This window comes from Pelodiscus sinensis, chromosome 28, assembly GCF_049634645.1.
Source record: "Pelodiscus sinensis isolate JC-2024 chromosome 28, ASM4963464v1, whole genome shotgun sequence".
NCBI classification, from domain to species: Eukaryota; Metazoa; Chordata; order Testudines; family Trionychidae; genus Pelodiscus; species Pelodiscus sinensis.
The window spans coordinates 10603583-10609808 of record NC_134738.1 but is presented as its reverse complement, the minus strand read 5'-3'; positions in this window follow the sequence as shown (position 1 = coordinate 10609808).

Genomic DNA, 6226 nt, shown 5'->3' with positions numbered 1-6226 from the left:
CACTGCACCCCTCTTCTGGAAAAAGGGGGCCGTGTAGACACAGCCCCATAGTTCAGCTGGTTCGGCACCCATCAGGTCCCGAAGGTGCAGGACTAGAGAGGTTCAACCTGCAGTTCTTTTTTGAACCCTGGTATAGTCTTTGATGCTTCAACATCCTCTGGCAAGGAGTTCCACAGGTTGAATGTGTGTTGTGTAAAAAAAAAAAAAAATCTTCCTTTTATTTGTGTTAAACCTGATACCTAGTTCATGGGGTGACTCTAGTTCTCATGTTATGGAAAGGAGTAATCCCCCAGGGAGGTGACTGCCAACCCTAGAATGCCCAAAGGGTACCGGAAAGAGTCAGCGATGATAATAGGAGAGTTTACGCTTAACACATTTTGGAAGGGCTCAAACGCCTCCAGGTTTAAGCCAATCTCTGTGTCTTCATGAGACTTCCAAGGAGGGTAGATGATCCCACAGCTGGCACTGCAAGATTGCTTGTCCCTTCTTCTGAAGCAGTTGGTGCCGGCCATAGGTATTCGGCTAGAGGCGTCTCAGCTCTGAGGCAGTCTAGCAACTCCTTTGTCAGGAAAAGAAGCATGCAAAGTTTTGGCATTTACCTGTCCCCCAGAGCCGTAATTCCCAGCTACGGTTGCACCACTGGCTCTGTCTTCTGGCTCACTCGCACCATGACTCATCCTCTCACTCACCCCTATAGCCCTAGAGCAGTAGTGGGCAACCTGCAGCCGGTTGGGTTCTATGTGTGGCCCATGAGACAAAGGCTGCCAGTCTCACATCTTACTCCGGATCCCTAAGGCTCTGCGTGCGCTAGCGCTGACTGCACCCTTTGCAGAGGCTGCTGCACACCTACCGGGGCCCTGCGATTATCTCACGAGCCTGGCCAGCAGGTATACAAAGCAGGGGAAGGCATTGCCTTCCTGAACCACCAGCCTGGCCCCACCCATAATCTGCCCCCCAGAACGCCTACTGTAGGCATCCTGGGCATGGAATGTTGCTGCCCCACTTCCCTGTGATGCTGGGGGCGTGGCTTGGCTCCCATCGGGGCGGAGCCTGGGCAAAAGGGGTGGGGCTGGAGGCTTGCCTACTCCATCCCTACCTTCACCCGCCACCCATGTTCACAAGGCCACCGACAGGTTGGATGTATGAAAAGAGCCCCTTGAATGTGAAGATCCTCCGGGTTCCAAGTGGCTGAATCGGTTTGCTGAGCCCAGGCCCTGCTTGGGGGCCGCTCTCGAGAGGGGAAGAAAGGACACCCTACAGCCACCCCAGCAAGCCATGGAGAGGAGAAGCTGGCGCGGTGGCCAGGCATCTGCAAGTCACCATCTCCTGCCCCTGCGTGTGGGCGCCTGTGTGGGAAATGAACCACACGCAGCTGGGAAAGTTCCCCCCGGCGGCGCGAGGAGGTGGGATGTGAGAGAGGCCGGTTCAGTGGGCGTGGAGAGAGGAGGGATTGTGAAGGCTCTCGGCTACCCCAAGCCACCCACCACAGAGTGTCTGCCTCCATATTTCTCACCCCCCGGGGCTTCCCCTCCATTCTAGGAGGGGCTTGCGCTATATTTCACACCCCACTGCCCCAAAGATCCCCTCGTGCCACCCCAAAGGGGGCTTTCTCTACTTTCCTGTATAGGCACATTTAGCCTCTGAAGCCTGCACGCCCCTCTACTCTCTCCTGCCAGAGGTCTCTGGTGCATCTGCCTACCTCCTTAGCTCCCAAAAGCCCTGCTGGGTTTTTGCTTGAGGCTCAGCCTGGGGTGATGAATAGCAAGTGCCTGGGTGACATTTAGCCGGCTGGCCCTGTTACCGGGAGACACAGGAGCGTGCCCAAATCCGCCGCGGTTCAGAAGGAGCTTATTAGAGACACAAAGGCTGGTGGTTCTCACTGTTCCCTGAGGTAAATTCAACAGGCCACACAAAGACGACTCTGCTGACTCCCAAGCGGATGGGGCCATGGCATGAGGGAACCTGACTCCCCACAAGGAGATGGGGCCGTTGGAACAGACACAGCCTCTGCCTTTCTGAGGGGAGGATTCCTTGAAGCAATGTGGCTTCAGGGCTCCTCCGTCACGGCCTCCTTACATCAGGGTGGCAACCGAGAGGGTTGTGAAAGATAGTGGCAGGTCCTCACAGAAGATAAGCACCTACTACTGCTTCTAGCGCCGTTAGCTGGAGTGGTCGAGCGCGCTGCTTCTGCTGCCAAAGAGCCCACGGTCAGTCCCCACGGATAATCCAGGGCAGAGATTGTTGCAGGAGCCCTGAGCTGGCACGGAGGACAAAGGGACACGCTGCTATTACATGATCAATTCTGGCTCAGAGATTTACCTCAGGTTGCCAAGCGGCCTGGCGAGGAAAGCAGCCACGTCCTAGCCTGTGTAATCTGGGATTACGTCACATGATATTGCCTGGGAGCAGAGGGCAAGAGGGTTTGGGGGAATCCACCATGGTCAAAGGCGGCAGCCGCTGCAGCGTTAGCCTCCCCTGGGCTCTAGCAGACTAGCACAGAAGCCCCCTCTCTTTCCCGCCAGGACTGTGATCTTGGGGATCCTGAGCACGATTGTGCCACGGCCGCCAGGAATGGGACTAGTCAAGATAAAAAACAAGGCGCCTCTGCTGAGACAGGAAAGGGCTGAAAATAAGGCAGGAGCTGGGGAAGAGGTGACTGGCCTGTTCCTTTTCTGATGTTGATGGGGTGGGTGGGTGTGAAGAGAAGTGGGGGATTCTGGGACGCGTCAGGAAGCAGACGGTCATTATCTTCCCTCTTGAGTTTCTTTCCACATCGGAGTCATTAGACACTGCCCTCATCAGAGAGAAGCAGGTGCAGGGGGCACCGGCAGGCACCCGTCTCCAAGGGAAAGCGGAGCCTCGGGGCGAAGGCTGAGGGTCTCTGGCCACTTGAAGGAGCCTAGCAGAGGCTCTTGTGAAATCACAGGCCTGGCTTTCTCAATCTGTATGGTAATTCAGAGCAATCAGAATCAGCAGCTGAGGAGAGGCGGGAGAGATTAACCCTCCCAGGAGCCAGGATGGAGACCACCTCTCACCGCTGGGGTGAGGGAGAGAGAGGCGCTTGTCAGGGCTGGGGAGGAAATCAAGGTATCAGCCTTGGTTTGGGGTTCTCTCATGCGGGGAGGGGGGTAGACGTGCAGGCAAGCAGGTGAAGTGTAGCCTGACCCCTTGTATGCACCGCTCTCTCTTTTCATAGAATCACAGAATCTTAAGGTTGGCAGAGACCAACGAGTCCAACCCCCTGCTCAAACCAACCCCAATTAAACCATCCCAGCCTGGGCTTTCAGCCGGGACTTAAAAACCTCTAGGGATGGAGATTCCACCCCCTCCTTTTTCACCTCCTCAGTTGCTTTCTTTTGCAGCATTTTGTCCTCCTCCAAATGAAAAAAAAAATCGGTTGTTTTCCCAGGCAGATAAGAACATCTTGGGGTGACGGGTGTCTGTGATGAACACTGCAGATGCTGGGGGGGCAGCGTAGGGTGAGGGTTACTTCTTTCTCTGTGTCCCCAAGGAGGTGCTGCCCACGTGTCCTCCAGAAAGCCCCTGTGGATAGGGCAAGGGTGTAATTGTGAAACCCCCGTGGGAGGGGGACAGAAAGCCTCACCAAGATTAGGAAGCTGCGCTCCAAGGTAAACAGCCCCTCCAGCTCGGCACAGTTTTTTCAACCACTAGCTGCCCAAGAACTCAAAAGGAAGTGGGTGACAATTGCACTTCCTGGCTGGGGAGTTATTGAAGGCTCAGAGCCAGGGAATGGAAGGAGCAGTTCATTTTTCTCCCATGGGCTTCGGAGAGGCAGGTAGAGTCTGTCAGGGGTCAGCAGGCAGGGGCCCGCCTTCAAATGCAGCCCAACGTTGGGGCATGTCAGGATCTCTATACATTCCACTCAGAGCCAGAATAGATTAGTCGTTTGCACTTTCGGCTTTGTAATAGCCAGGGCTTGTCTGGGACAGGAGTTGCATGGGGATAATAACTTCTCTGAAGCAGGGACTGTCTTTGTGTTGTCTGGTACAGCTGACCCCTAATTTCTCATTGGCTTCCACGCTGCAATAGAAATAAAGAGTTGATCATTATATTTTAGCAGCACGTCACTGGGTTTATTTTCACCCTAATCCTTAAAAGTGGCAGCATTTTAACCAGGGGCTGCCTGGTGCCATCTAGTGGCCATCTTCATTGACAGTGGATTTTGCAAATTGCTGTGAGATCTCGTCTATGAGACACTAACCTCTCTCCCATGCCTCTTCCTGTTCTAAACTCTGATTTGTCAATTTTATATGTGTTCAATTTTTTTGATTGTATTCCTTTGGTATATACGACCATGCCAATTTTCCTCCACAATTTGATCTGAGGAAGTGGGTCTGGCCCACGAAAGCTCATCACCTAATAAACCATCTTGTTAGTCTTTAAAGTGGGCTGTGAGGGATGGCTAAACAAACACAGAAAATAGAAACAACGAGGAGTCCTGTGGCACTTAAAGGACTAACAGATTTATTTGGGCATAAACTGCCATGGGTAGAAACTACTCTGTCTGATGCATCAGAAGTTTCATGGGTTTTACCCACGAAAGCGGACGCCCAAATAAATCTTTTTCCACAAGATCCTTATGCTCCCCCAAAAAAGAAGTTTACCGATCTTGTGGGAAAAGGGGTTTTTGCGCAAAACGAAAACGTCCACACTGCTTGTTTTTGCGCAAACACCCTAGCGAAAAAGCAGATTGACAGAAAATATGCAAATGAGATTGCGATTCATGCATTAGCATATTCATTGGCATATTTTTTGCCAAGAAAACTCATAGTGTAGACGTAGCCTTAGTCTTTAAGGTGCCACGGGACTCATGATTGTTTATGCAGATACAGGCTCACTTGGCTACTCGTCTGAGACTAGAAAATAGAGTTCCCGGCACTTTCGAGTTTGTATATAATCCCTCCTCGAAACATGTTCGTCATCCTGCCTTGTTCCCTCACTGCTCAGGGCACGACTGTAGCAAGAACAAACTTCCATTTTTACAAGGTATTTCTTTTAAACCCCTCTCAGCTCTTTAGGAGCTTTCAGTGTCACCATGGGCAAGCCACAAATGCTCAGATTTTCATGTGTCCGCAGATTGTTTTGGGTGCCCGACACTGGGGCTGACCTTCAGAAGTGTCAAGCCCCTATTTGAATTCTGTTGAAGGTGCAGGGGCCTAGACTCCAATTCTTCAAGGGGTTTAGGTGCCTAATTCCCTTTGAAATCAGAGGAAGTTAGATGTCTAAGAAGCTTTGTGGGTCTGGGCTTCCCCCTGTAAACCAGGTCCAGAATTTGCGACAGGCCCCCCAAACACCGAGGCATTCAAAAGCAGACTGTTTGCAAATACTTTGCTCAAAATCAAACAAACGTCCCTGTGCCTCAGTTTCTCCATCTATTAAACGAGACTAATCAGTCCGACCTTTGCGCCTTTTTATTAAGTCGCTTGAGAACCTGGACTGGAAGAAGGAGCGTAAATGCAGAATGTTGTTATTTATTTGCTGTTTAGAAAAAAGAGTCAAGTTGCAGGTAAATTGTGACACACAGATAAGATGTCCTGCCTCGAAGCACTCAGGCCTGGATCCTCAAACCTGCTTAGGATTGAACTCAGTGTGAATTAGGTGCCTAAATACCTTTGAGAATCAAGGCCCTACAGCCTAAAGCTGCAATCCTGCAAGCTGCCCTAACTTCAATGAGGCTCCACCTCTCACTAGCAGGACTGGGGGCCTTAAAAGAGTGCTTTTGTGTTTGGAGAGTTTCTCTTTTCATTTCTGAGTGCTGCAATATGAGTTGCAAACTTTCTAGGGTAGCAATGGGCAACCTAGGCTAGTGAGTGGGCCGCATGAGTAACTACGGTTACCAGGTAGCTTCAGAAAAAATACCGGACACACTTGATGGGGGGAGAGGGGGAGAGAAGGGAGCGGCCAGGAGGGGAGTGGGGCTGGCCGGGAGAGATAGGGGAGGGCAGCTGGAAGGAAGAAGGGCAGGTCCGGGGCAGCGAGGCTGGCCGGGGGAGACTGGGAGGAGGAGAACTGGCCAGCAGGAAGTAGGGCTTGCTGGGAGGATATCGGGGGGAGCGGGGCTGGCCGGGGGGGGGGGGGGGAGGAGTGGAGAGGGGAGCGAATCAGCTGGCGGGGAGCGGGTCTGACCCGGGCACATGCAGATCCCAGGGCGCTGCCCATCCCGTTCACAGTCCCGGCGAAGCTCGAGCGAGTCCGGCTCCGGCTC